We start from the raw sequence: 23,141 nt of genomic DNA on the forward strand, positions 1-23,141 counted from the left end.
TTTTCATCTGCAGCTCGTAGAAAGTTGATCTTAAGTATCACAATCCTGATCCTAATTTCTTCGTAATCTGATCATAGGGTGATAATCGGGATTTGCCTGCTTTATAGGAGACTAGCTGGGGAGCCCCGCGTTGCGAGGGCAATTTTGGGGCGCTTGGTCTCCCTGCCCCTGTGTGTCCCCCCTCTCCCTGTCATGTCCTCTCCCTGTCCTATCCCTCCCTCCCCTCCCCTCCTCTCCCTCCCCTCCCCTGTCTCCCTCCCTCCCTCCCCTCGCCCACCCCCACCCCTCCCCCACTCCCCTCCTCTCCCTCCCTCCCCTCGCCCACCCCTCCCCTGTCTGTCTCCCTCCCCCACTCCCACCCCCCGCTCCCCTCTGTCCCTCTCTCCGGCCCCTCCCCCTGCCTACCTGAGGTCCGGTGCCGTTGCGAGAGCGGGAATGCTGAGCGGCGGCCGGCGCCGGGAGCGGGCTCTCGCGGCCGGCGCATGCGCGGTCAGTGCGGCTGGCGCGAGCGCCCCGCGATTTCCCGAGGCTCGCCCCCCCCCCCGCGATTTCCCGAGGCTCTCCCCCCCCCCCATTAAATTGTTATTTAATTCCCTAACACATCATTAAAATATTTACCTTAGTTCCCTAACACACAAAGTGTGGGGGAAAAAATTCTGAAAAATCAAGATGGCGGCCACTCACCGCGGTTCAGAAGGATAAGGCCCACCCACACACGCACCGATTGGTCGACCGGTCAGGTCACCGAAGCGTAGGATTGGTCAATCGTCGAGTCACTCGACACTCAACTGTAGGAGTCACACGGTCGCTAATGAGATGCTAATGAGCGGAACGCTGAACGTTTTTGGGATACCGCGGGCGGGACTTTTGTCCGGCCGAAACGTAAATCCGCCTATGACCGGTCCGGAATCGCAAGCTTTCTTTTGAGGCGACGCGCGCGTCGGTACGCTCTGTAACTTTCAAACGTATAGAGAACGGACGGACAGACAGACATCGGGACAGACAGACAGAAGAGCCGCTTTATATATATAGATTACTTTCAACCAAAAATAATTCAAGAAAGTAGACGCAATAGATAAAAAGTGCGAATGAACAGAAAGTGCAGATTAAAACCTGTAGCTGGGGTACTGAGTCGAGTAACTCCAGTACTTTCACAAAATAGCAGGTGAATTTTCTGCAGTTGCCCAGCAGGCCAATCGGCATCTGAAAGGGAAAGATAGGTTAACATTTTGGGTGGGACCCTTCCTCAGTTCTGCTGAGTTCCACTTGAAAAGTTAACTTTGCTTTCTCGTCCAGAAGTCGATTTGGCATTCTCTGCACTTCCAGCATTTTCTGCTACTGTTGTGTTAAAGGTACCACGATTAACCGGTTTCTCAGATTCCCAGTTACACAACAGCTGTTTGGCTTTAATCCCCTGTGGCCCACTTAATACAGCATTGATACTACAGGCATCTGACCATATCACTGGCTCAATGAGACCTCCTGCTGAACCGATGTACTTAAGACACAACCAATCAACCCAAATAATAAGTCCGAGGATTAAAAAAAAACAGGCAGCCAGTGTTCTATAGTATACTAAAATTGAACACACACGCACACTCACACACGTTGACAGCAGCTTTCCTTTTTATTGAACCTACAGGTAAAATGCCTTAATCTGACTTACATTTCCATTTTTTTAAATCCATTTTGTTTCTAAATGCCTCATTACATCTATAAAATTTTAATTAAGAACTACATTCTCAACCTAAACTGAAGAAGTAACTTATTAATTTTGAGGTTTTAAATACAGATTATTAAACCATGTGGTTCTCCAAACCTAGTTCATTTTCCATGGGTGCCACTGCATGTTGGCAGTGTGGTGTTGCCCTCAAGTTGTATTCTGTTTGTGCTGATGTTGGTAGAGGGAAGAATATTGCCCAGCGCATGGGAGAACTTGCTGCTCATCTTGTATCTTTTACATCCGAGCTGGCATGTCGGGCCCCGATTTAACGAAAGCTGGCAGCTCTTGTAATGCAGCACTCCCCCTGTAGTGCACTGAAGTGTACAATATGTGCTCAATCTCTAATGGGGCTTGAACCTTCAACATTCTGACCCAGCCCAGAGACAAGGGTGCTACCAACTAACCAACTTGACACTGAGAAAGAGAGAGACAGAGGGAGAGTGTGTGAGAGTGGAGGAGGAGTGTGAGAAAGAGAGTAAAGTGGAAGAGGTGGGAAACCGTGAATAAAGTGAGGGAGAGAGAATGAGTAAAGTCGAAGAGAGTGCGAGTAAAGAGAAGCGGGGGGGGGGAGGGGCGAGAGAGTAAAGTAGAGGAGGAGAGCCAAGAGAGAGGGTAATCTGGAAGAGGAGAGAGTGAAGTGAAGGAGGAAAGAGCAAGAACTTGCATTTATATAGCACCTTATCACATTCTTGGGACCTCCTAACTTTGCAACCAAATGCAGTCACTGTTGTTGCAAATGCAGCACAGTAAGGTCTAACAAACAGCAAATGAAAGAATGACCAGATAATTTGTTGTTGGTGTTGATTGCAAGAAGAATGTTGGCCAGAGGACTGGGAGTGCCAGAGGTTTTTTTTACCAGAGGTTTTTCTTTTACGTCTTCCTAGACAGGCAGGTGTTGCCTCTGTTTAATATCTCCTTCGAAGGACAATGCAGCAATCCCTGAATACTGCACTGAAATGTCAGTCTAGATTAATTGTTTGTCTGCAGTGGGGCTTGAACCCCAGAAACCACTGATTTAGAGGTTGCTCACTGAACCAAACGGACACCGAGAGAGTGGGGGAGAGAGAGAGACAGAGCGTGGATGAAGTGAAAGAAGAGAATAAGCAATTTTAGTGTGCATTTACATGATAACTGTAGCTTCTGTGCATTGAAGTTGTAGTATTAATCAGACACAGCCCACTTACGAGGCGTCACAAGGACCTGGCCCACTGCTCCAAAGATTTGGACACCCCTGTCTTAGCATGGTGCACTGTCTTCCGAAGATAGCGGGGGGTAAGGGGTAAAAATCTGGGTGGGGAGGTGAATAAATGTGATTATACATTGCCTTACAAGTGCATTATTTTTGTGCATCTTAGTGCTGTGGTTAATAAGAATTATTTCATTGTTAAACATGGTCTTGAATTCAGTGCCTACAGTTAGCCAGTTCCCAAAACGATTACTTTTATTCAACTGGATACAGAGGTTTTTATGCTGCTAAGCAGTTTGGGTTTTCTGCAAAAGCCATAAGCCCAGGGCTGCTTCAATCCCATTGGTGCCTCTGTTGTTAATGCTGGAAATTGGAAAGCTAAGGTAGAAGAGAGTTTTTGATAGCATGCAAAGCCTCCAGCTGAGTTCAATTTGCCCCATTATACAAGGTTGTGCTGTTGAAATGGCATCATCATTCTGTCATGAGTGGCTATTGCAAATAAACAGATGAGAATTCTTTCACTGCTAAATGATTTTCTGAAGGCACAGCCGGCAATGGTGAACCGATGAAAATTGGGAATGTTCAAGAGGCCAGAACTGGAGGAGCGCAGAGATCTTGGAGGTTGGAGGCGGTTAAACTAATGAAGTGGGGGTGGGAGGATTCAGGAAAGAGTAAATTTAAAGGCAGCAAGAGAAATGTCAAGGCTCTAGAGCCGAGTAGAGTTTTGGTTAAAAATAAGTAGAGTGGGTCAAGAAGGGACAGAGAGAGTAACAAAGATAATTAAGGCATCAGTGACAAAGGTGTCATCAGGGAAAAATAGAAAAAAGTTAAAGCTAAAGGCATTATATCGGAATGCACGAAGCATTCACAACAAAATAGATAGATTAATAACGCAAATAGAAATTAATAGGTTTGATCTAATAGCCATTACGGAGATGTGTTTGCAAAGTGGCCAAGGTTGGGTATTAAATATTCCAGGATACTTAACTTTTAGAAGAGATAGGCAAAATGGAAAAGGAGGAGAGGTAGCCCTGATAAAGGATGGAATAAAGACAGTAGAGAGAAAGGATCTTAGCTCTGAAAATCAAGAAGAAGAAATAGCAAGGGGCAGAACACATTGGTGTGAGTTGTTTCTAAGTCCCCAAACAGTAGTTGTAATGTTGGGCAGAGTATAAATCAGGAAATTAGAGGTGCATGTAAAAAGGGTAACACGGTAATCATGGGGGACTTTAATCTACATATAGGCTGGGCAAGCCAAATTTGCAGTAATAGTGTGGAGGACGAGTTCATGGAATGAATACAAGATAGTTTTCTAGATCAGTATGTTGAGGAACCAATGAGGGAACAGGCTATTTTAGATCTAGTATTGTGCAATGAGAAGGGGTTAATTAATAACCTTGTAGTAAAGGTGACCCGGAGCTTCTGGTCGCCTGTCACTTTAATTCTCCGCTCCACTCCCACTCAGACCTCACCGTCTTCGCCCTCGTACACTGTTCCAATGAAGCGCAACATAAGCTCGAGGATCAGCACCTCATCTTTCGATTGGGCACTTTACAACCTTCTGGACTCAACATAGAGTTCAACAATTTCAGACCATAACCTGTGCCCCTATCTTTTTTTTTTCCATTAATTTTTTTTTCTCCCTCCCACATGGCAACTGTCTTTCTGCCAGTGCCATTTACATTTCATCTAGAGCCATCTTTTATTTCTTAACTTGTCCCATTACCATCTCCTTTTGCCTTGCACCATCTCTTAATGTCTCTTAATCTCTCCAGACCTTCCCTTTTGTGCTTTCCTCCCCTCCCCCCTTTCCCTGCCCCTGCACTTGCTTAAAAACCTGTTCCATCTCCAGCTTTTTCCAGTTCTGACGAAGGGTCATCGACCTGAAACGTTAACTCTGTTTCTCTCTCCACAGATGCTGCCTGACCTGAGTATTTCCAGCATTTTCTGTTTTTATTTCAGATTTCCAGCATCTGCAGTATTTTGCTTTTGTAATATGTATTTATATTGAGTTTGAAAGTGATTTTAGTTAAATCTGAAACTAGGGTCTTAAATCTAAACAAAGCAAACTATGTAGGTATGGGGGTGAGTTGGCTAACTATGTTAAAATATATGATGGTAGACAAGCAATGGCTAGCATTTAAATAATTAATACATAATTTACAACAAATATACATTCCTTTAAGGCACAAAAACCCCACAGGAAAAGTGGTCCAACCGTGGCTAACGAGAAGTTAAAGATAGTATTCGATCAAAGGAAGAGGCTTAGAATGTTGCCAAAAATAGTAGTAAGCCTGAGGATTGGGAGGATTTTAGAATTCAGCAAAGAAGGACCTAGAAATTGATAAGGAAAGAGAAAAAAGAATGAGAGGGTAAATTAGCAAGAGACATAAAACCAGATTGTAAATGTTTCTCTAGGTATGTAAATATGAAGAGATTAGAGGCAGACACAGGAGAAATTATAATGGGCAATAAGGAAATGGCAGAGGCATTAAACAAATACTTCTGTGAAGCAGTCCATGCCTGCATGCAACAAGACCTGGACGACGTTTAGGCTTGGGCTGATAAGTGGCCGGTAACATTCGCGCCACACAAGTGCCAGGAAATGACTATTTGCAACAAGCGAGAGTTTAACCATAGCCCCATGACATTCAAAGGCATTACCATTGCCGAATCCCCCACTATCAACATCTTGGGGGTCACCATTAACCAGAAACTTAACTGGACCAGCCACATAAATGCTGTGGTGACAAGAGCAGGTCAGAGACTAGGTATTCTGCAGCGCGTGTCTCACCACCTGACTCCCCAAAGCCTTTCCACCATCTACAAGGCACAAGTAAGGAGCGTGATGGAATACTCTTGTGGTAAACCACTGTCGTTCACTGTGTTCACTATTGTTGTTGTTGTTGTCGTTCACTCTTGTTTCACTGTTATACCTGACTATGCCTCAGCTGACTCCGCCCTTGGCTACCTGGCATAAGGACGGCTGCACGGCAGCTCTCTGCCATTCGGTCGTCCACTAGAGGCATAGTCCTGATCTGTTTGTAGTTGCATTCAGTAGTTAATAAAAGCCTGTTGTTCTGAACTCTACTCAGCCTTTTATTAGAATCGATAGCGCATCAATTTTATTAACTACTGACAAAAAAAAAAAAATAACGATGCTGCAGATACTTACGATCAAGTGCCTGGAACTCGACCCGCAAGAACCGGACTTGCCTGCTAAGTTCTCACACTGGTTGAACTGTTTTGAGTCTTTTCTGGCTGCATCCGGCGAGACCGACGCTGACAAGCTCCGGGTGCTGAATTCGAAAGTAAACCACTGAGCTTTTGCCCTTATCCGGGACGCTACGAGTTACCAGGGGGCTATCGACATTTTAAAGGAACAATATGCACGCCCGGTCAACTATGTTTATGCAAGACATCTCCTGGGGTCCCACAAACAACAGCCCGGGGAACCCACAGAAGCATACATATGGGCGCTGAAGGAACTCGGCCGAGCCTGCAAATGCAAGCAAGTATCGGCCACGGAACATACGGAGGAGCTCATCCGGGACGCCCTCGTTGCGGGCCTCAGGTCCACTCACACACGGCAGCGACTGCTGGAAAGTAGCGAGCTCGACCTGAAGAAGGCGATTTCACTCACCCTTTCGTTGGACGTAGCCCATCGGAACATGGAGGCCTACTCCCCGGACCGCGCGGCCGCCTCGTGGATGTCGCGGCCGCCGCCATCTTGGGACGTGGCGCCGCCCCGGGCCCCGGCCCCAACTGCTGCAGCGATGTCCCGCCCGAGCCAGAAATGTTATTTCTGTGGCCAAACCAAACACCCCAGGGCGCGCTGCCCGGCGAAAAACGCTGCCTGCTCTGCCTGCGGTAAGAAGGGACACTACGCTGGCGTCTGCAGAAGTCAGAAGACCCCTACCTTCAGCAGCGCCGCTTGCGATTCGTGGGAGCGGCCATCTTGCCTTCCTCCAGCCTCGTGGGGATCGGGATCGTCATGGGCGCCGCCATTTTGTCCGCCATTTTGCCAACGGGCCCCCGACTCACCCACCGCCTCACCGGGGTTTTACAGCGATGCTCCCGACTCCACAGCGGCCTCCATTACGCTGGATCAATCCAGACCCCATCAGCTAGGCCAGGTCCACGATGGACATCCAGGGCTCCGAACTCAGACACTCCTCTGTGGAAAAGGAGGCCCAGGCCATTGTGGAGGCGGTGCGGCACTACCTGGCTGGAAAACGATTTACCCTGCTTACTGACCAGCGTTCAGTCGCTTTCATGTTCAATAATTTGAGGTGGAGAATTGAACTTTCCACCTACAATTACGACATCTTGTACCGGCCCGGGAAACTCAACGAACCCTCAGATGCTCTATCGCGAGGCACATGCGCCAACGCGCAGATCGATAGACTACGGGGCCTCCACAACGACCTCTGCCACCCGGGGGTCACCAGGTTCTTCCACTTCATCAAGGCCCGCAACCTGCCTTACTCCATCGAGGAGGTCAGGACCATGACCAGCAGCTGCCCAGTCTATGCAGAGTGCAAACCGCGCTTCTATATGCCTGACAGAGCAAACCTGATCAAGGCCACCCGCCCCTTTGAGCGCCTGAGTGTCGACTGATATGCCTATCAATTAGTCCAATAAAAGGCGACGAGTTAAGAACGTAACTGAAGGTTTTTATTGGCTAAATAACAGAGCCCACCCTCGTGGGTGATCCGATCCAACAGGGAGGAATACTAGCCAGTCAGCTACCTTTATACCTGGGCAGGTAATGGGCGGAGTCGGAGGTGGTCAGCCCAGGTATAACAGTGCGACAAGAGGCGACCTCGTGTAGTGATGTGACAGTGAGAACAGTGAGAACAATATACAGTGATAACTATAACAGTGGTTTACCACATTCACCCCTTGTTTAGATTAGAGTCCGGCGGGGTGAAGTGTATTACCAGCTCTGGTATGTCAGTCTGTCCGGAGGCTTCGTTAGCCTCTCCGATCGTCGCAGCGGCGGTGTTACATTATCCGGTGTTAAAGCTGGTGTCTGCGTAGTCGGCAAAGGCTCGTGGGGTTCCGGCATGCCGTCTACCTCGGCTGGACTCGGGGGGTTGGGAGGGGGGGGTGAGGGTGCGAGGTCTCGTAAGGAGACAGTGTCCTCCCGTCCGTCTGGGTAAGCCACATAGGCGTACTGGGGGTTGGCGTGCAGGAGGTTCACCTTCTCGACCAGGGGGTCCGTTTTATGGGCCCTCACGTGCTTTCGCAGCAAGACGGGTCCCGGAGAGGTCAGCCAGGTTGGTAGGGTGGTTCCCGTAGTCGACTTCCTGGGGAAGACAAACATTCGGGCATGGGGGGTGGTGTTAATGGCAGTGCAAAGTAGTGACCGGATGGAGTGCAGCGCAATCGGGAGGACCTCTTGCCAGCGGGAGGTTGGGAGGCCCTTAGACTTTAAGGCTAAGAGGGTGGCCTTCCATACCGTCGCGTTCTCTCTTTCCACCTGGCCGTTCCCTCGGGGGTTGTAGCTGGTGGTCCTGCTTGCTGCAATACCCCTCTCCAATAGGAACTGACGGAGTTCCTCGCTCATGAAGGAGGCGCCCCGGTCACTATGTATATAGTTCGGGAACCCGAACAAGGCGAAGAGTTTGTTCAGGCATTTAATGACCGTGTTACTGGTCATGTCTGGGCAGGGGAAGGCAAAGGGGAAACGGGAGTACTCATCAACGATGTTGAGGAAGTACACATTACGGTCGGATGACGGTAGGGGCCCCTTGAAGTCGATGCTCAGACGCTCGAAGGGGCGGGTGGCCTTGATCAGGCTTGCTCTGTCCGGCTTATAGAAGTGCGGTTTGCACTCAGCACAGATCTGGCAGTTCCTGGTCATGGTCCTGACCTCCTCGATGGAGTATGGCAGGTTGCGGGCCTTAATGAAATGGTAGAGTCTGGTGACTCCGGGGTGGCAGAGGTCATTGTGGAGGGTCTGAAGTCTATCACTTTGCGCGCTGGCGCATGTAATGCGTGAAAGAGCATCAGGGGGGTCGTTCAGTTTACCGGGCCGGTACAAGATCTCATAATCATAGGTGGAAAGCTCGATTCTCCACCTCAAGATTTTGTCGTTCTTGATCTTGCCCCTCAGCTTGTTATTAAACATGAAGGCAACCGAGCGTTGGTCGGTGAGGAGGGTAAATCGTTTGCCTGCCAAGTAGTGCCTCCAGCGCCGTACTGCCTCCACAATTGCCTGGGCTTCCTTCTCGACCGACGAGTGTCGGGTCTCGGGGCCCTGTAGGGTCCTTGAGAAGAAGGCTACCGGCCTACCCTCCTGGTTAAGGGTAGCGGCTAGGGCGAAGTCGGATGCATCGCTCTCCACTTGGAAGGGGATTGACTCATCCACTGCGTGCATTGTGGCCTTGGCTATGTCTCCCTTAATGAGGGAGAAGGCCGCGCACGCCTCTTCCGTGAGGGGGAAGGATGTGGTTTTCAGGAGGGGTCTGGCTTTGTCCGCATAATTGGGTACCCATTGGGCATAGTAGGCGAAAAGCCCCAGGGTTCTCCTAAGTGCTTTTGGACAGTGGGGGAGGGGTAGCTCCATGAGGGGGCGCATTCTTTCGGGGTCGGGGCCGATGACTCCGTTCTCTACTACACAGCCAAGGATGGCAAGGCGCGCTGTGTTAAACACGCATTTCTCCTTATTGTAGGTGAGGTTCAGCCGTTGGGCCGTACGGAGGAATTTCTCCAGATTCACGTCGTGGTCCTGCCGGTCGCGGCCGCAGATGGTGACGTTATCTAGGTAGGGGAATGTGGCCTGCAGTCCGTTCTGGTCAACCATCCGGTCCATCTCCCTTTGGAAGACCGAGACCCCGTTGGTGACACCGAAGGGGACCCTAAGGAAGTGGTATAGGCGCCCATTCGCCTCGAAGGCGGTGTACTGGCGGTCCTCGGGGTGGATAGGGAGTTGGTGGTAGGCCGACTTAAGGTCGATGGTCGAGAATACGCGGTATTGTGCAATCTGATTGACCATGTCAGATATGCGGGGAAGGGGGTATGCGTCCAGCTGGGTGTATCTGTTTATGGTCTGGCTGTAGTCGATGACCAGGCGATTTTTATCGCCGGTCTTAACGACCACGACCTGGGCACGCCAGGGGCTGTTGCTCCCCTCGATGATGCCCTCCTTCAGGAGACGCTGCACCTCAGAGCTAATGAAAGCTCTGTCCCCAGCGCTGTACCGCCTGCTCTTGGTAGCGACGGGTTTGCAGTCGGGGGTGAGGTTAGCGAACAGGGAAGGTGGCGGCACCTTGAGGGTGGATAGGCTGCAGGTGTTACGCAGTGGGCGGTTTAACCTTCGCTGGTTGTCGACTGTGAGTGGGGGGAGGGGTCCACCGTATGCTAGGGTTACACTTTGGAGGTGGGATTGGAAGTCCAGCCCTAGTAGGACGGCAGCGCAGAGCTGGGGGAGGACGAGGAGTTTAAAGTTTTTATACTCTGTACCCTTAACCGACAAGGTCACAGCACAGTAGCCGCTAATGTCCGTGGCGTGGGACCTCGATGCCATCGAGATTCGGTTGCGCGTTGGCAGGACAGGGAGGGAGTAGTGGCTCACCGTGTCTGGGTGGATGAAGCTCTCCGTGCTTCCGCTGTCGAACAGGCAGGTCGTGGCGTGGCCGTTTACTTTGATGTCCATCATCGACTTGGACAGGTGGTGTGGGCGGGCTTGATCCAGAGTGACGGAGGCTAGCGTGTAGGTAAGCGAGTCGTTGTCGTCTGCGGGCGAGGCGGTCGTCGGGTCCGGGGGCCCGGTGGCAGTCGGGCGTGGTGTGTAAAATGGCGTCTCCCACGAGGTAGGACAAAATGGCGGAGAAGATGGCTGCCCCCATAACTCACATGAGGCACTATTGGGGTCGGTTGCCTTGATCAAAGATGGCCGCCCCCATGACTCACGTGTGGGGATACTGGCCTCAGTTGCCGTGAAAGAAGATGGCCGCCCCCACAGTTCGCATGAGGCACTGCTGGCCTCTGAAGATCCGCTCCTGCAGGCCTTAGAGAAGTGGCCTTTCTTCCTGCAGGTTGTGCAGGTAGAGTTCCTGGCTGGGCAGCGCGACCTCGGGTGCTTCTCCTGGCCGCAAAAGAAGCAGCCGGCGGCCCGATCGCGGGTGCCCGATGTCGGAGCCGGTACCGGGGGTGGCGGGCCCGGTCGGGTCCGGGACGCCGACGCTGAGGTAGGTCCCGGGGGCGGCGCTGCGAAGGGTATTGCGGTAGGGGTCGGGCCCGAGTCCCAGGGTCGCGAGCAGTACCTGGAAAACGCCTCCTGGTCCTGATGGGCCACCTCCAGGGAGAGAGCGAGGGCTTCAGCTTTGTCCAGGTCGAGGTCTTTAGCTTCAAGCAGTCTTTGCCGTGAGTAGTCGGACCGTAGGCCTTTCACAAAGGCATCGCGGATATTATCTTCCGTATTTTCAACAGCCGTTACCGCTTTAAAGTCACAGTTCCTGCCGAGTGCTCTTAGCGCCCGTAAAAATTCAGCTACAGACTCTCCTGGCTGTTGCGGGCGGGATCTTAGGAGGTGCCTGGTGTACATGTAATTTACCGGGCTGCGGTACTGCTGTTTCAGTAGGTTGATAGCGGCCTCGTACGTAGTCGTGTCCTGTATGAGTGCGTATACTCTCGGGCTCGCTTGGGCGTTCAGAAGTCTTAGTTTGGATCTCTGCGGGGCGCCGGATTCTTCCAGGTAGGATTCGAAGCAGTCCAGCCAGTGTTTGAAGTTGAGGGCTGCGTTTGGTGCCTGTGGGTTTAGATCCAGGTATGGTGGTTTCAAGGCTTGCAGCCAAGCCGGCTGGTGTGGCCCGTTGTCTGGAGGCTGCTGTTGCTGTGCTGCTGGGTGAGCTCCTTGCTGTTGCTGTTCATTATCAGACATCTTTAAAATTTAGTCAATAAAATTGATATGCCTATCAATTAGTCCAATAAAAGGCGACGAGTTAAGAACGTAACTGAAGGTTTTTATTGGCTAAATAACAGAGCCCACCCTCGTGGGTGATCCGATCCAACAGGGAGGAATACTAGCCAGTCAGCTACCTTTATACCTGGGCAGGTAATGGGCGGAGTCGGAGGTGGTCAGCCCAGGTATAACAGTGCGACAAGAGGCGACCTCGTGTAGTGATGTGACAGTGAGAACAGTGAGAACAATATACAGTGATAACTATAACAGTGGTTTACCACATCGACTTTAAAGGGCCCCTCCCCTCCTCTGACCGTAATGTGTACTTCCTCAACATAGTTGACGAGTACTCCCGTTTCCCTTTCGCCATCCCCTGCCCGGACATGACCACCGCTACGGTCATTAAATGCCTGCACAACCTCTTTGCTTTGTTCGGTTTTCCCAGCTATATTCATAGCGACCGGGGCTCGTCCTTCATGAGCGACGAACTCCGTCAGTACCTGCTCATGAGAGGTATTGCCTCAAGCCGGACCACCAGCTACAACCCCCGGGGGAACGGACAGGTTGAAAGAGAGAACGCGACGGTCTGGAAGGCGGCCCTCCTAGCCTTAAAATCTAGGGGCCTTCCGACCTCCCGTTGGCAGGATGTCCTACCTGATGCGCTCCACTCCATCCGGTCACTGCTGTGTACTGCCACCAACGCCACCCCCCATGAGCGAATGTTCGTTTTTCCCCTGGAGGTCCACATCCGGTACCTCACTACCACACTGGCTGACGTCCCCAGGGCCCGTCCTGCTGAGGAAGCATGTAAGGTCCCACAAAACGGCTTCCCTGGTAGAGAAGGCTCACCTCCTCCATGCCAACCCCCAGTACGCCCACGTGGCATACTCGGACGGGCGGGAGGATACAGTTTCCATTAGAGATCTGGCACCCTTGGGGTCCACTGACCCGTCACCATTGCCCTCCACCACGACCCCCTTCGACACGGCCCAAAATTCAGTAGACCCAATTCTCACCCCTGTCCATTCCACCCCAGTAGACGGCATGCCGCGACCCCAGGACCCGCCGGAGTCCACTCGCCCACCCAACACCAAAGGGGACGATACGCCGGTGCTCGATCCCGTTCAAGACGCGTCTTTGGAAGCTGTACCATCTCAACCGTCGCCACGAAGATCTCGACGGCAAACGAGGCCGCCCGACAGACTCACCTACTCGAACTTTTGATACACTTCACCCCGCCGGACTTAATTTTAAACGAGGGGTGAATGTGGTAAACCACTGTCGTTCACTGTGTTCACTTGTTGTTGTTGTTGTTGTCGTTCACTCTTTCACTGTTATACCTGACTATGCCTCAGCTGACTCCGCCCTTGGCTACCTGGTATAAGGCTGGCTGCACGGCAGCTCTCTGCCATTCGGTCGTCCACTAGAGGTATAGTCCTGATCTGTTTGTAGTTGCATTCAGTAGTTAATAAAAGCCTGTTGTTCTGAACTCTACTCAGCCTTTTATTAGAATCGATAGCGCATCAACTCTCCACTTGTCTGGATGAGTGCAGCTCCAACAATACTCAAGAAGCTCGACACCATCCAGGACAAAGCAACTCGCTTGATTGGCACCCCATCCACCACCTTAAACATTCAGTCCCTCCACCACCGGCGTACCGTGGCTGCAGTGTTTACCATGTACAGGATGCACTGCAGCACCTCACCAAAGCTTCTTCGGCAGCACCTCCCAAACCCGTGACCTCTTCCACCTAGAAGGACAGGGGCAGCAGGCGCATGGGAACACCACCACCTCCAAGTTCCCCTCCAAGTCACACACCATCCTGACTTAGAAGTATGTCGCTGGGACAAAATCCTGGAACTCCCTACCTAACAGCACTGTGGGAGTATCATCACCACATGGACTGCAGCGGTTCAAGAAGGCGGCTCACCACCACCTTCTCATGGGCAACTAGGGATGGGCACTAAATGCTGCCATTGCCAGCGACGCCCTAATCCCATAAACGAATTTTTAAAAAAAACTTTGTATCAGTCTTCATGGTAGAAGACACAAAAAACATTCTGGCAATAATGGGGAACAAAGTGGTCTAGAACTTAAAGAAATCAGTCTAAGTAAAGACAAGGTACTGGAGAAGTTAATGGGACTAAGTGGTGACAAATCCCCTGGCTAACATTTAAAGAATTAATACATAATTTACAACAAATATACATTTCTTTAAGGCACAAAAACCCCACAGGAAAAGTGGTCCAACCGTGGCTAACAAGAGAAGTTAAAGATAATATTAGATCAAAGGAAGAGGCTTATAATATTGCCAAAAAGAGTAGTAAGCCTGAGGATTGGGAGGATTTTAGAATTCAGCAAAGAAGGACCAAAAAATTGATAAAGGGAAAATTGAATGTGAGAGTAAACTAGCGAGAGACATAAAAACAGACTGTAAAAGATTCTATAGGTAAGTAAAAAGGAAAAGATTAGCGAAAGTAAACGTGGGTCCCTTACAGGCTGAGACAGGAGAAATTATAATGGGGAATAAGGAAATGGTGGAAAAATTAAACAAATATTTTGTGTCTGTCTATATGGAAGAAGACGCAAAAAACTTCCTGGACATAGTGGAGAACCAAGGGTCTATTGAGAATGACGTACTGAAAGATGTTAGTATTAGTAAAAAAAAAAAAAGTACTGGAGAAATGAATGGGACTGAGAGCCAATAAATCCCCTGGACCTGATGGCCTACATCCTAGGGTTTTAAAAGAGGTGGCTATAGAGATAGTGGATGTATCGGTTGTCATCTTCCAAAATTCCATAGATTCCAGAACGGTTTCCACGGAGTGGAAGGTAGCAAATATAACCGCACTATTTAAGAAAGAAGGGAGAGCAAAAACGGGGAACTACAGACCAGTTAGTCTGACATCCATAGTAGGGAAAATGCTAGAATCTATTATTAAGGATGTGGTAAGAGGGCACTTAGAAAATAATAATAGGATTGGGCAGTCAACACAGATTTATGAAAGGGAAATTATGTTTGACAAATCTGTTACAGTTTTTTGAGGTAATAACTAGCAGAATAGGTAAGGGGGAAGCAGTGGATGTGGTGTATTTGGATTTTCAGAAGGCATTCGATAAGGTGCCACACAAGAGGTTATTAAACAAAATTAGGGCTCATGGGATTGGGGGTAATATATTAGCATGGATTGAGGATTGGTTAACGGACAGAAAACAGAGATCAGGAATAGACTGGTCATTTTCGGGTTGGCAGGCTGTAACTAGCGGGGTACCACAAGGATCAGTGCTTGGGCCTCAGCTATTCACAATCTAAATCAATGATTTGGATGAGGGGACCAAATGTAATATATCCAAGTTTGCTGATGATACAAAGCTAGTTTGGAATGTAAGTTGTGAGGAGGATGCAAAGAGGCTTCAAGGGGATATAGACAGGCTAAGTGAGTGGGCAAGAACATGGCAAATGCAATATAATGTGGAGAAATATGAAGTTATCCACTTTGGTAGGAAAAATAGAAAAGCAGAGTATTTTTTAAATGATGAGAGATTGGGAAATGTTGGTGTTCAGAGGGACCTGGGTGTCCTTGTACATGAATCACTGAAAGTTAACATGCAGGTACAGCAAGCAATTAGGAAAGCAAATGGCCTTTATTACAAGAGGATTTGAGTATAAGTGTAAAGACGTCTTACTGCAATTAGATAGGGCCTTGGTGAGACCACACCTGGAGAATTGTGTACAGTTTTGGTCTCCTTACCTAAGGAAGGATATACTTGCCATAGAGGGAGTGCAATGAAGATTCACCAGACTGGTTCCTGGGATGGGGGGTTTGTCCTATGAGGAGAGATTGAGTAGATTAGGCCTATATTCTCTGGAGTTTACAAGAATTAGAGGTGATCCCATTGAAACATACAAAATGTTTACAGGGCTTGGCAGGGTAGATGCAGAGAAGATATTTCCCCTGGCTGGGGAATCTAGAACCAGAGGCCACGGTCTCAGAATAAGGGGTCGGCCTTTTAGGACTGAGATGAGGAGAAATATCTTCACTCAGAGGATGGTGAATCTTTGGAATTCTCTACCCCAGAGGGCTGTGGAGGCTCAGTCGTTGAGTATATTCAAGACCAAGATCGATAGATTTTTGGATATTAAGGGAATCGAGGGATATGGGAAAGTGGAGTTGAGGTAAAAGATCAGCCATGATCTTATCGAATGGTGGAGCAGGCTCGAAGGGTCGAATGGTCTACTCCTGTTCCTAGTTCTTGTGTTCTTATGTTACAGCGATAGGGAGGAGCGAGGTCATGGAGGGATTCGGAAACAAGGACGAGAATTTTTAAATCGAGGCATTGCTGGATCCAGAGCCAACGTAGGTCAGTGAGAATCGGAGTGATGGTTGAACGGTACTTGTTGCGAGTTGGAATATGGGCAGCAGAGCTTTGGATGAGCTCACATTTATGGAAGGTGCAAGGCTGGCCAGGAGAGCGTTGGAATAGTTGAGTCTTGAGCTAACAAAGGCATGGATGAGGGTTTCAGCAGCGGATGGTCTGTGACAGGGGCGGATGTGAGCAATGTTACGGAGGTGGAAGGAGGCGGTCTTGGTGATGGAGAGGATATGGAGTCATAAGTACAGCTCAAGGGTCAAATAGGATGCCAAGGTTGTGACCAGTCTGGATCAACCTGAGACTGGCCAGGGAGAGGGATGGAGTCGGTGGCTAGGGAACGGAGTTTGTGGCAGGGATTGAAGACAATGGGCGGGATTTTGCTACGGCGGGCGGGTTGGGGTTGGGGTCGTGTTCCCCACATTTCGGGCTGGATTTTCCTAAATTCGTGTCTGCTGGTCCCGACTCCGTCCCGCCTCCAGGAGGCGGGATAGGCCCTTAAGGCCCTGAACAAGCCCTCAATTGGCTCTATAATCCCAACTGGCTTGAGGAGTAGCAGCTGCAGCTCAACCATTAAATGGCAGATTTGAACAGGCTTTAATTGCAGGTGGCATAACTTTGCTCTCGCAGGTCTGGGGGATCTTTCAGAAGGCTTCCCAAAGCTCTGGAAGTTTGCAGCCTGACAACCATCTCCAGTGTGACCTCCTGGGAAACCCCTCTCACCACCTTCACTGAGCGCTTCCTAAACTGAGGCATCTACCAGAAGCATGGGAGCTTTTTTTGGCCTGCCCTTCTGGATATTACATGAGGCCGCCCAACAGCAGCAGCAACAACAGTTGCGCCAAGCTGCTGCTGCCCCACCTGAGGATGCACAGGCCAGAAGGGGCCAGCGCATGGAAGTCCGTCGGCGCAGGAGATACCCCCCAAGCAGGGTCTACAGACGCAGGGTCAGCTACCTCGACATGTCTCCGAGTGAGTGCCAAAGGCGGCTCCGACTTTCGCGAGAGATAGTGGCTGACATCTGCGCAATGCTGCAGCAAGACCTGGAGCCCAGAGGAGCAGCTGGACACCCCTTATCAGTGGCCGTCAAAGTCACCATCGCACTCAACTTTTTTGCCTCAGGCTCATTCCAGGGATCAGCAGCAGACATCAGCGGCGTCTCACAGGCGGCCGCACACACCTGCATCAAGCAGGTAACCGATGCCCTCTTTGCCATCGCGCACAATCACATCCATTTCACCAAGGATCTAGCAAGTGTCATGGCGAGAGCGGATGGATTTGCGAATCTTGCAGGCTTTCCAAGCGTGCAGGGCATCGTTGATTGCACACATGTGGCCCTTAAGGCTCCCCATCGCAATCCTGGTATATTTGTCAACCGCAAGGGCTTCCACTCCCTGAACGTTCAGCTGGTGTGTAACCACAAGAAGGAAATTTTGCATGTTTCACAGAATCACAGAAATCACAGAAACCCCACAGTGCAGATAGAGGCCATTTCGGCCCATCGAGCCTGTACTGACACATATCCCACCCGATCCCCGTAACCCCTACACCAACACATATCCCACCCTATCCCCGTAACCCCACGTATTTAACCCCCCTAACACTAAGGGTCAATTTATCATAGCCAATCAACCTAACCCGCACATCTTTGGACTGTGGGAGGAAACCGGAGCACCCGGAGGAAACCCACGCAAACACGGGGAGAATGTGCAAACTCCACACAGACAGTCACCCGAGGCCGGATTCGAACCCGGGTCCCTGGCGCTGTGAGGCAACAGTGCTAACCACTATGCCACCGTGCTGCCAAGTACCCTGGCAGTTGCCATGACTCCCTCATACTGTGCCAGTCTACTGTGCCTCCGCTATTCAGTCCGCCAGACCAACTGAACGGATGGCTACTTGGAGACAAGGGCTATCCCTTGAGGACGTGGCTATTGACGCCGCTGAGGAGCCCATCCAACGCAGCTGAGAACTACAACTCCAGCCACCTTTCCACCAGAGTCATGATCGAGCAGACCATTGGTCTGCTGAAGATGCGCTTCAGATGCCTGGATAGATCAGGTGGAGCCCTGCAATACTCAGCAGCCAGGGTCTCCAGAATCGTTGTGGTTTGCTGTGTGCTTCACAACATGGCACAGCGTCGTGGCTTGCAGATGGCCGAGGACCAAGTGGCTCCTGACATATCCTCCTCAGATGAGGAGGAGGAGGAGGAGAGCGAAGACGAACATCTTGCAGAGGCTCATCAACCAGCGGCAGCAGTGCGCGAGAACATTGGTGGCCAGCATGCAAGGGACGCGCTCATAGTGGCCAGATTTGCTGAGCCTCGCCCATGAGGGACTATTGCCTCGCATCCTTTTACCTGAGCACTGACGATAGCCAGGGAGCAGCTGAGTTCTAGCGATGTGACCACCATACTGACCTCAAAGTGAAAGTCCCATTCGCGAAATGACACACGCCACAACTACAGCAGTAGCCAACAGATGTTTTAATCACATTATTCTGATGGCTTTCAACCATAACACATTAAATTCCACCCAAGTGACTACCCTTGTGACTATTTGTGCAGTTTATTTCTCTTACGCGTGCTCCTACGTAGTGGTACCCCAGTGGCATCAGCAGATGTGGAGGCCCCTTGCTCACTTCCTTGCTGCTCCTGTCTGGACACCTTTGGCGGGCGTCCTCTGGGTCTGCGAGCCTGTAAGGGCTGCGCAGCAGTCTGCTGCTCCTGCGGCTGTGCAGGGGTTGAGACACCGATCTCACTTGGGTGCTGACTCAGGTGGGGCTCTGACCGAGGACTTGTCAGTGGCATGGAAGTTTGAGCGCTTGGAGAGGAGCCCCCACCTCCTTGTTCTCTGCCACCATCATCCCTCTCATGGGTCAGGTCCCCCTCAGCGCTTGCAAGTGGCGAGAGAGCACCTTGCTGCACATCAGGGGAGCCATGGGGACCCGTGTCGGGACTGGCAGTCCTTCTCAGAGGGACTGCCATGAAGGTCTGGTTTATCCGTTCAATAGCTGCGCATCGCTCCTCCAGAGATGTCAGTCTAGTCTGAACACTCACCATGTTTTCAACACTCGCGCGACGTATCTCCTCCATGGCCGTAGCCAGCCTTTCCACGGAGGTTGCCATCCTTTCCGTGGTAATGCCTTGATGCGCCAATGACTCCACAAAGGCTCTGCTCGCGTTAGCGGCGGACTCCTCCATTCGCTCCGCACTCGCAGCAGCCCTGGAGACAAAACCTGCCAGAGACTCCTGCATATTTTCCTGGAGTGCTATCACCGCTGATACTGTGGATCGACCCAGAGGCAGAGGGTCGACATGCAGCTGAGCCGAGCTGGGAGAGTGCTGCGCCCTCCGACTAGGACTCTCCACTGCTGTCCCTGTCTCCACCATCTGCTGAGGCTCACTTGTGAGCTGTGATACACCAGGTGACGACACTACTCTATGTCCCGAAGGTCCCACCGAGGTGTCAGTCTCTGCGCTGGTGCTGGGTGCGTTGCGTTCTGCTGACGCTGCGCCCTCAGAGGTTGTAGCTTCCTCTGAGGAGTCTCGTAGCTGAGGCTGAACCTCCTCCTGCGTCCTGGAGACGGGAGCTTGCGATGGACCTGTGGGGGAGTAAAGGAAAGTGTCAGAGATGAGAGGCCAGGGTTACCTGCACAGTGCTTATTGCAGATGATCAGAGGTCCATCTGTTAGAGCTTCCAAGTCATTATCAGCGAGTCATGCAATGCAATTGAGAGAGTTGGAAAACTCTTCTGTCACCAGCTTGCTCTGCTGCACCGGTCTCTCCGTCCCCCACTTGTGTGTCGTCCTGGACGCCGACGATCTCCAGGACCGCCTTCTCCCATGGGGTCAGCTGGGCTAAGGAGGCTGCCCCTCCCCCTGGCTTGGCTCGCTCTGCTCGGTTGTCAGCTCTCTTTTCCTGCAATGGGGGAGACAAGTGGAGTTTGAGCGAGAATGAATGAGTGAGTGTAGAGAATCGATGGCATAGATGCTTAGAAGGAGAGAAAGATGGAGTGAGATGGCAAGACCAAGGGCCCTCCCTATGTGATGTATGTTGCTTTCATAGCATGACAGTGATAGGGAGTGTGAGGGCTGCATAGCCCATTAGTTAGGTGAATGTGATCATAGAGAGAGAGAGGGAGTGGGAAAGGGTGCATGGATGTCAGTGCCAAGTGGGATGTGGAGGAAGAGATTGGTAAAGCTGAGAGCTGGCGAGGAAAGGCAATGGGGATCAGATTAAGAGTGATGGGAACATCATACTCACTTTTCCAGTGCGCAGAAGGTCATGGAAGCGTTTGCGACATTGTTTCCATGTTCTGATGGTATTGCTGGTGTCGTTCACTTGCTCTGCCACCCTCAGCCACACAGCCTTGGTTTGCTGGAGTGGCTTCTTCCTCCCCGAGGAGGGGAAGAGCACCTCCTTGCTCTATTTCGCTCCCTCCACCAATGCCTGGAGGGATGCCTTCCTCCGATGTGTCGCCATGGCTGATGATGTTCGCAGCAGCTGCTTGGGCGAGAAGCTTGGCAGTCTGCTTCAGTCAGGAAGGCTTGTGGAAGCCCTTAAATGACCTGAAAGCTCTCAGGCTAGGGGTTCCCATTCGTGGGGAATCAATTGGGCTATTAAATCAAAATTGCATCAGTTAGAGCTTCCAAGTCATTTGTGGGATTTTGCTACGGGGGCGGGTTTCCCACACGAATTCTGCACGATGTGGGAAATTGATGCAATTTTGATTTAACAGCCCAATTGATTCCCCACTTGTGGGAACCCCTAGCCAGAGAGCTATTAAGTTACGAAGATCGCCTCTGATTTGCAGGCAGCATGGCGGCATAGTGGTTAGCACTGTTGTATCACAGCGCTAGAGACCCGGGTTTGAATCCGGCCTCGGGTGACTGTCTCTGTGGAGTTTGCACATTCTCACCGTGTTTGCGTGGGTTTGCTCCGGTGTCCTCCCACAGTCCAAAGATGTGCAGGTTAGTTTGATTGGCTATGATAAATTGGCCCTGGCAGCTGCTGCTACCATCATCAATCATGGCGACACATCGGAGTAAGGCCTCCCCCAGATTTGACGAGGCAGCCAATCAACCTAACCCGCACATCTTTGGACTGTGGGAGGAAACCGGAGCCCCCGGAGAAAACCCACGCAAACAAGGGGAGAATGTGCAAACTCCACACAGACAGTCACAGTCAGCCGAGGCCGGATTCGAACCCGGGTCCCTGGCTCTGTGAAGCAACAGTGCTAACCACCGTGCTGCCTGGAACATTGGGGACGGAAGTTGGATGGGAATGTATTCAGCCGCCTTACCGGGGCTTCGGGTGCTGCATTCCCGCTTGGGGAACCGAGTTGGGGTCGGCAAATGGCCTTGTGCATTGTCTGAAACACTGGTTAATGAGTTGTCAAGGTAGCAAATCATAAACCAAAAGGGCAACTCATTAACTGAAATTTGAACATCGACAACTGGTTAACCAAAAGTCAGAGCGACAAATGATTAACCAAAGTGGCAACTCATAAACTGAAATTTTAAATTTGACAACTGGATAACCAAAAGTGGGAACTCATGTTTCGGACGGGCTTACAAACGGCAGGCTGACGCCCGGCAGAGGCCCGGGCTTCACCTTCCTTGCGTAAGCGACCGTCTCCGAATCGATTAAAGGCGTAAAATCGGAGTTCAGAGCGGGAATTTTTTTTCCCGGAATCGGCCGAAAATAAAAAAATTCTCCTTTGCCGCCGGGTAAGGGGGCATTCGAACGGGCAGGGTAAGCCGCGTCTAACGGTGTAAAAACGGCTTGGCTCCGACGCGGGAGTGCGGAGATATGGCCATTCAAAGTTGTACTGGAAGTACGGAAGGGGAAAGATTTGACTGCCTGTGGCCGAAAAAAGTGCCGGTGGTCGGTCACAAAAGTCATATCCGTCCCGCTGATTTGACACTTGTCATTTCTGGCAGGGGGGATTGGCGGGGTACCTGGAGAATGGTGGGAGGTGGCATTTCGAGACTTGGTCTGTTTTCCAGACTACTGTCAAGGGCCTCCAGGTCTGCAGAGACCGACCCAGGCTGCCGTCCAACCGACTTTTAACCCTTTTTGGGTGGAAATTTTTTTCCATTTTTAACCAATTTTCGGGTTTTTGGTCGGGCTTAAAAACGGCAGCCTGACGCCCGGCAGAGGCCGGGGCTTCGGCTCCCTTGCATAAGGGACCATATCCGAAACGATTAAAGCCGAAAAATCCGAGTTCAGAGCGGAAATTTTTTTCCCCCGAAATCGGCCGAAAATTAAAAAATTTCTCCTTTGCCGCCGAGCAGGGTGGCATTCAAACGGGCACGGGAAGCCGTGTCTAACGGTTTTAAAACGGCTTGGCTCCGACGCGGGAGTGCGGAGATATGGCCGTTCAAAGTTGTACCGGAAGTACGGAAGGAGAAAGATTTGACCGCCTTTTGTGGGCCTCCAGTGATGCTTTCCGGCTTGGGAAAGTGAGTTGCTCCCGGCAAATTGACATGTGCATTTAACGATTTCGAGACATGATTAACCAAAACACGGAAGTCCGATGGGAAAAGATTCGGGCCCTTTAAGCGGGCCTCGGATGATGCTTTCCGGCTTGGGAAAGTGAGTTGCTCCCGCCAAATTGACATGTCTCATTTCTGGCAAGTGTCTCCGAACATAGTTTATGAGTTGGAGTTCGGGAAATCATTAACCAAGACGGAAGTCCCAATGAAGAAAAAAAAAGGGCCATTTGCGGCGATTTGGGTGCTCCTGGTCGGATACAGGTGGTCGTTTGACCCGCTGATTTGACACTTGTCATTTCTGGCAGGGGGGGTTGGCGGGGTACCTGGAGAATGGTAGGAGGTGGTTTTTCGAGACTTGGTCTGTTTTCCAGATTACTGTCTAGGGCCTCCAGGTCTGCAGAGACCGACCCGGGCTGCCGTCCAACCGACTTTTAACCCTTTTTGGGTGGAA

The sequence above is a fragment of the Somniosus microcephalus genome, chromosome 3 (genome assembly GCF_052327205.1).
Source record: "Somniosus microcephalus isolate GS21.2 chromosome 3, FLI_Smic_1.0, whole genome shotgun sequence".
In the NCBI taxonomy this organism is placed as follows: Eukaryota; Metazoa; Chordata; class Chondrichthyes; order Squaliformes; family Somniosidae; genus Somniosus; species Somniosus microcephalus.